The sequence below is a fragment of the Haliotis cracherodii genome, unplaced genomic scaffold, assembly GCF_022045235.1.
Source record: "Haliotis cracherodii isolate W230 unplaced genomic scaffold, xgHalCrac1.p SCAF_1, whole genome shotgun sequence".
NCBI classification, from domain to species: domain Eukaryota; kingdom Metazoa; phylum Mollusca; class Gastropoda; order Lepetellida; family Haliotidae; genus Haliotis; species Haliotis cracherodii.
In genome coordinates, this window is record NW_027266264.1 from 81969036 (window position 1) to 81977249 (window position 8214).

An 8214-nucleotide genomic window follows, 5' to 3' on the forward strand; every position below is an offset into this window, starting at 1 on the left:
TTGTCTATGGTTGCCTTGTCAAAGTCTTGACTGAACTGATATTTATTAGGATCTGATTCATTTGAACTATTAGAAACAAAACAGTTTCTAGAACTGATTTGTGTTTGAGTGAAAGTGGTTATGAAAACCTGAGGTGGTTTCAAGATTATTCCAGGCAAGATCAACATTTAAGTTGAACCATTGTAGACGATGTTGCAAAAATATTTTGTTCGCATTTTCAAAGACACTCTTGCCTAATATCTGATAAAACTGCGTGTGGTACTGTATGCTTGTCATTTGGAAGTTATGGTTTAAAAACAGGTATCCCTTATTTGCTGATAGCATATGTTTTTTTCTTTTGAAGGGAGAGAAGTGTTTGTTGCATGGTGTTTGTTCCCTTGTTCATGTGACAGAGAGGGGTGTGGGTATGTAATTGGTACATGTATTGATAATTGCAGTAGTTTGGAGTGTACCAACCTTGGCTTGTTTCACACATCAGGGCCACAGTTGCCTAGATTCAGGCATCAGCAGGAGTGTTATGAGACGAGACAGCTGTAGTCTTTTATGCAGATATTAAATGTATTCTGAATAGTTTAAAACATGATGTATTTTACATAAATTAGTCATAAGCATAAAATGGTAAAGTACTTACAAGATGCATTGATATCTCATTTTGATAATTTCATTACGATATATCTATCAAAACTATCAATACTGCTAACATCTTAAAGCCATATCCGAGCCATAACTCAAAAAATGTTCAACATTTTTCAATGAAATTTGCCATATGCCTTGCTCATCAGCTTAACTGGTGTCTTTTGCTATTTTGAAATTTTGAAATTTTGATTTATTTTTATTTTTATACCCCCGAAAAAATGTCGGGGGTATATAGTTATACCAAGATTCAGTCCGCGCGATTTCTCTTAAACTATTCAGGGGATTCATCTCAAACTTAATACATATAATCTGTGTCATATGAAGGGGTGCAGTCAAAAGAAAAAAATTGTTTTTATTAATTTTCCATTTTTTTATGAATTTTTCAAACCCTAACGTCTGTCCGAATACTTTGTCCGCGCGTTTTCTCTTAAACTATTCAGTGGATTCATCTCAAACTTAGTACACATAATCTGTGTCATATGAAGGGGTACAGTCAAAAGAAAAAAAATTGTTTTTATTAATTTTCCATTTTTTTATGAATTTTTCAAACCTTTAAAATTTTATCACTAAAAGTTAACCGTGACATATGTTTATCAGTTTATCTAGATGTGTAGACTCGTAAAAAATGAATTGAAAGAAAATATTATCATTGTTGCGGTGAATTGTGTGAATTTGCGCGGTCACAGTATGTGGTTAAGCGGAACCTATGGAACAGGGTAAACGAAAGTTGTAAGTATCGGAGGGACACATGTTTTTGCCGAAATTTAGGCAAATATTATTGAATGAAATTTTAAATAAAATTAATAAAATAGATGACAAACATAAGGTCAGATATACAGAGAACACATTTTTATTACCAGATAGTGTAACAACAGGATTAACTTGGGTAATTCAATTCGGATTTGTTATGCTATTTCCGATGACAGATCATGACAGCCTGAAATGAGACTGAAGAAAAGTCTGCGTATTATACACAAGAGATATTTTTTTCAGGATTTAATTGCCCATAATTAGGGGTGCGTATTATACACGAGTGTGTATTATTCACGAATTAATATGGTATATACAAAATGTTAAGCTTTGGGCGTGTTTGTTGTTGCTAATAAACTGTATTCAACCAGAAAATATTACGAGTGTTCACAATTCTTCAGTTCAACTTCACTGTTGATAGATAATACAAGATAACTAGATAAAATATGTAAATGAGTTATTAAATGGTATTAAATCATAATCTGACATGAAATGTATTTTAATATCCATCCATGATTAAAAATTATGTCTCACAGTTGAGACTGATGTTATTTATTCATCCTGTATTAGTGTCACTGTAAATTGTTTCATGAGCTGTGAAGTAATTTAAGATTGTGAAAAAATAAAACCAACAAACTTTGTTTTTCATTCATTTATCCTTTATTTCTCTATAGTACAATCAGCTGAGAACATTAATTAAACTAAAGACATATGATATTTAAAAGATACTTAAGTGTAGCATTAACAGTGAACACTTTAAATTTCATTAATCATACAATAAAACATTTGACTCTCAAAAAATATTTTTGACTCCCCAAAATTCATAGGCTGAGTCAAGCTGACTCTCAGATATTGGAGTCTAGGGGGAACCCTGCCTAACCCTATCCTAGCTATTTAATTTGTGACTACTGACACGCTAGGTGGGTCAGGGGTATTAGTGAGCCACGCTCACTTTTGCGCTTGTTTTCCATGGAAACAATTTGGATTTAATCTCAAACAACTCTGGGCTTTTCGAGGCATAACTCTCTAACAAATGAGTCTTTCTGCATGAAACTATGTATGTGCAATATATGCATGCTCAACTATACATATAGTTCAATTTTCCTTTTTTTTTCTTTTTGTGTTTCCATTGAAACAATTTGGACTATGTCTCGAACAAGTAGCATTTGTTTCCCGCAAAAACGTGACAGCTAATGAATATGTCTGCATGAAACCATTTCCTTTCCAGACTATAATTTGCCATTATTTCGGATTTACAAACACGTGAAATCTGAAGTAACAACTTGAACTAATGTATCAAAACAAATGAGGGGAAAGACGTATGTTTTTTGAGTAATAACACGTTCTAGTTCATCATTGTGTCAGTTACAATCCTTATGTGGATTATTGATCAACCAAAGCCATCATCATGAGAGGCAGACGGATGTTATTATCTCCCGCCACAAAGTGGTAGGGGGATATAGGAAAGGGTGCCGTCCTTCCGTCGTTCTGTCCGTCCGTGACATTTCGTTTCTGGATCAGAACGCAAAGAAAACAATGAGAGATATCTTATCCAAACCTGGCACATAGATAGGACCAGTGGTGAACTGGTACCTTTTGATTGTTTGGGATTTTTAAAAAAATTATTTTTTCGAGTTTCTCTGGCAATGACTTTGACTTAGACTGAAAATGGCAGTAGTGCTTGTTTCCAGGGCAGATCTTGAAAACCGTACAATATTTCTTCACCAAACTTGGCACATAGATAGATCTAGTGGTGAACTGGTGCCTTTTGATACTTTGGGATTTAAAAAAAAAAATGGTTTTGAGTTTTCCTGGCACTGACTTTGACTTAGACTGAAAATACCGGTAGTTCTCATTTCCAGATCAGATCTTGAAAACTGTCCAACAATTTTCACCAAACTTGGCACATAAATTATAGTAAATAAAAACACATTGGATGAGATGACTAGATTGTGGAATGAAAGACTTCACCTGGACACACCCTGTAGAGAACATTCATGGTGATGGACTCAAGGTGGCTCACTTGAATGCTCATTTCGAAGATGTGAAGAAGGGTAAGTTTGTTGGAGTGGTTCATATTTTATGTTTCACAGAAACGAACATCAATGATTACAGTGAAAGAGACCTGCAAGGATATCAAGTCTATCCAGGAGACACGACACTTGATATTGCTGTGTATGTTTCAACAAGTTTCAAGAACAGTGTCTAGCTATGTGATGTAATGTCATCTCGCAGTATTGAATACATATGTGTGTAGGTTCCTCCAAAAGTGTCATGGACACGGTTGTCGCATTCACTTACTGATTTCATGCAGAAACTTCAGTAGCTCTCCAAGCAGCATGAATGTGAACATGTCCTAGTTACTGGGGATTTCAACTGTGATCTGAGTGAAAAACTGAAACTTGAAGATTTCTTTAATGTGCAGAAAATGTCTCAACTCATTCACTCTCCAACTCACTGTCTTAGAGCTACACTGGACTTGTTGTGTACTGATCATGCCAGTGCTGTAGCATTCCAGACTCCAGTCCACTACTCAGATCATCAGATGATTGGTGCTGTACTTATCAGTACACCTCACGTGACCCCTGCTCTCTAAGTAAAGTAAGGACTTATTTCTCTGATTATGATTTAAGTAATAACACAACTCATTACAAATACGTATTCTATCATAAACTGCAGATGGCAAAACAATGCCAGTAATAACTTTTTTAGTGCTTCAATCAGGCCATTTACAAAAAGGCCCAGTGAACATATAGTTCAATGGAGCTAATGCATTGCACACAACCGGACATGTCATACTGGCGGGGGATACGAGTATATCATGCTTGTTAATCATTAGATGTCTGCACAAAAGTCCATGTGTACTGAGATGTTGTTTGTCGTAATGTGTACTGAGGTTGTGGTACATGTGAAATATGGCTTTATTGTATATCATTACAAGCATCACGTAAACCGGATCAGGTGGGCAGACAGGTAGTCAGTACCTAATGCGTCACAAGCCAGGATGTAACATTTTGGAATTGCGTCACAAGCCAGGATGTAACATTTTGGAATTGGATTGATGCATTTTTTATGACAAGTTGACACACAAAGGGACGATGGATGCAAATCCCCAAAGCCTTTTGTTTTTGGCACTGCAAGTTAAGGGGGGTAACACCTACCACCACCACCCCACCCCCCCAGCACCACCCCTACGGATCTGCAAATTAAGGGGAGTACACACCCCTGCAACGCCCCATCCGATCTGCAAGTTAAGGGGGATATGCACCTGCACCGCCCCTACAGATCTGCACATGAAGGGGGGTGCACATCCCTGCAATGCCCCATCTGATCTGCAAGTTAAGGGGGGTACACACCCCTGCAATGCCCTATCCAATCTGCAAGTTAAGGGAGGTTCACACCCCTGCACTACCCCAATGGATCTACAAGTTAAGGGGGGTACACACCCCTTCAACGCCCCATCCGATCTGCAAGTTAAGGGGGGTTCACACTCCTGCACTACCCCAATGGATCTGAAAGTTAAGGGGGGTACATCCCCACCCCCATCCCCCCACAACCCTCCCGAACCACCCTTACAGATCTGCAAGTTAAAGGGGGTTCACACCCCTGCAACGCCCATCTGATCTACAAGTTAAGGGGGGTACACACCCCTGCAATGCCCCATCTGATTTGCAAGTTAAGGGGGGTACACACCCCTGCACTACTCCTATGGATCTGCAAGTTAAGGGGGATATGCACCCTGCACCGCCTCATCTGATCTGCAAGTTAAGGGGGGTACACACCCCTGCAACGCCCAATCCGATCAGCAAGTTAAGGGGGGTACACACCCCTGCACTTTCCCTATGGATCTGCAAGTTAAGGGGGGTACACACCCCTGCACTACCCCTATGGATCTGCAAGTTAAGGGGGATATGCACCCTGCACCGCCCCTACAGATCTGCAAGTTAAGGGGGTACACACCCCTGCAATGCCCCATCTGATCTGCAAGTTAGGGGGGTACACACCCCTGCAACGCCCCATCTGATCTGCAAGTTAAGGGGGGTACACACCCCTGCACTACCCCTATGGATCTGCAAGTTAAGGGGGGTACACACCCCTGCAACGCCCCATCTGATCTGCAAGTTAAGGGGGGTACACACCCCTGCACTACCCCTATGGATCTGCAAGTTAAGGGGGGTACACACCCCTGCAATGCCCCATCTGATCTGCAAGTTAAGGGGGGTACACACCCCTGCACTACCCCTATGGATCTGCAAGTTAAGGGGGGTACACACCCCTGCAATGCCCCATCTGATCTGCAAATTAAGGGAGGTACACACCCCTGCAACGCCCCATCTGATCTGCAAGTTAAGGGGGGTACACACCCCTGCAATGCCCTATCCAATCTGCAAGTTAAGGGAGGTTCACACCCCTGCACTACCCCAATGGATCTACAAGTTAAGGGGGGTACACACCCCTTCAACGCCCCATCCGATCTGCAAGTTAAGGGAGGTTCACACTCCTGCACTACCCCAATGGATCTGAAAGTTAAGGGGGGTACATCCCCACCCCCATCCCCCCACAACCCTCCCGAACCACCCTTACAGATCTGCAAGTTAAAGGGGGTTCACACCCCTGCAACGCCCATCTGATCTACAAGTTAAGGGGGGTACACACCCCTGCAATGCCCCATCTGATTTGCAAGTTAAGGGGGGTACACACCCCTGCACTACTCCTATGGATCTGCAAGTTAAGGGGGATATGCACCCTGCACCGCCTCATCTGATCTGCAAGTTAAGGGGGGTACACACCCCTGCAACGCCCAATCCGATCAGCAAGTTAAGGGGGGTACACACCCCTGCACTTTCCCTATGGATCTGCAAGTTAAGGGGGGTACACACCCCTGCACTACCCCTATGGATCTGCAAGTTAAGGGGGATATGCACCCTGCACCAACCCTACAGATCTGCAAGTTAAGGGGGGTACACACCCCTGCAATGCCCCATCTGATCTGCAAGTTAGGGGGGTACACACCCCTGCAACGCCCCATCTGATCTGCAAGTTAAGGGGGTACACACCCCTGCACTACCCCTATGGATCTGCAAGTGAAGGGGGGGAAACACCCCTGCAACGCCCCATCTGATCTGCAAGTTAAGGGGGGTACACACCCCTGCACTACCCCTATGGATCTGCAAGTTAAGGGGGGTACACACCCCTGCAATGCCCCATCTGATCTGCAAGTTAAGGGGGGTACACACCCCTGCACTACCCCTATGGATCTGCAAGTTAAGGGGGGTACACACCCCTGCAATGCCCCATCTGATCTGCAAATTAAGGGAGGTACACACCCCTGCAGCGCCCCATCTGATCTACAAGTTAAGGGGGGTACACACCCCTGAAACGCCTCATCTGATCTACAAGTTAAGGGGGGTACACATCTCTGCACCGCCCTTGTGGATATGGCATTTATGATATATGTATCCATTCTCTATCAACTTAAGTTCGTTTCAAGGCGTCAATAACGGTAATCTGAGCGTGGTTGCTGTTAATGAGGGTGAGTTGTGCGATCTTCCGATAGCTTCACACACGATTTCGCCGAAATTTATTAAAAGAAATATGTAATAAAATTAATGAAATAAGTTACAAACAAGTCCATGTATACAATGAACATTTTTTTATAACCAGACAGTGTAATTACATGATTATTTTCGTACGATTTGTTGACATGGTATTTCCGGTGTTACGTGCTCACGGTAATGTCTTTGCGTTGAGGGAAAAACCCAGCAAAACTCATTATGGCCTGTATAATGCGCACCCCTTCTACACAGTTGTGTTTTTTGGAGAAAAAAGTGCGCACTATACTCAAGAAAATACGGTAAGCAGTGTTGGTCATGTCAGGTAACTGACGGATGTCTTCCCTGTGGGGTATATGTTGGAGATTAAACTAAAACGGTCATAATAATGAGGAAAATGGGGAAACAAATTATTTCATTATTTCTTTATTTCTTTATTTCTTTAAAGTGTCTTATTGTAAAATGCAAGTATGACGATACAAAAATTTATATAAATAGACAATGTCAGGCTCCATGGCCTGTGAGACACAACATTACACATATACAAATATATGAGGTGGTGAGGTGAAATGGGGTTTAACGTTGCGTCCAAGATTATTGCACTTATATAGCGACGTGCATGGACGTGTATGTATGTGTGTGGCTGCTTGTACTAGTCCGGACTGATGCCGATTTATAGTGCTAGCTCACTGAGATACCATGCCGCAGTTTAACATGAATACCCCACTCAGACACAGTAACTTGACACTTGACTCCGAGCCGAACAGTCCTTGCTTAAGCCCCTTAATGCCGAGCGCCAGACAGGGTAACAACAATTTTTTTAGTACCATCTTTTAACGTCTTTTGGTATGACGCGGTCGGGAATCGAACCCCGGACCTTCCGCTCACCGGTCGGACGCTCTACCTTTCGACCACGGAGGCGGTCTACAAATATGTGAGGTGAGGTTAGGTGAAATGGGGTTTGGCGTGGCATTCAAGATTATTGCACTTACATAGCATGCACGTGTGTGAGAGAGCAGGTTCCCAATGTTAAGAGAGAGAGAGAGTATGTTCCCAATGTTCTCTGGCAATTTCTTCAAATTTAGGTTTCGTGAAAATATCTACTTATAACTACGTTATTTATTATCGGAAAAAATGCAAAATATTCCATGGAATAAGCAGTTGTATGCTAGTGCAATGCATGGTTACGTATTTAATAGGTATATATTTATTCATTTTTCCCAAGGGCTTTTAAACAACGGGTCATACAAGAGCAACAGACTGCGCAGGAAACATT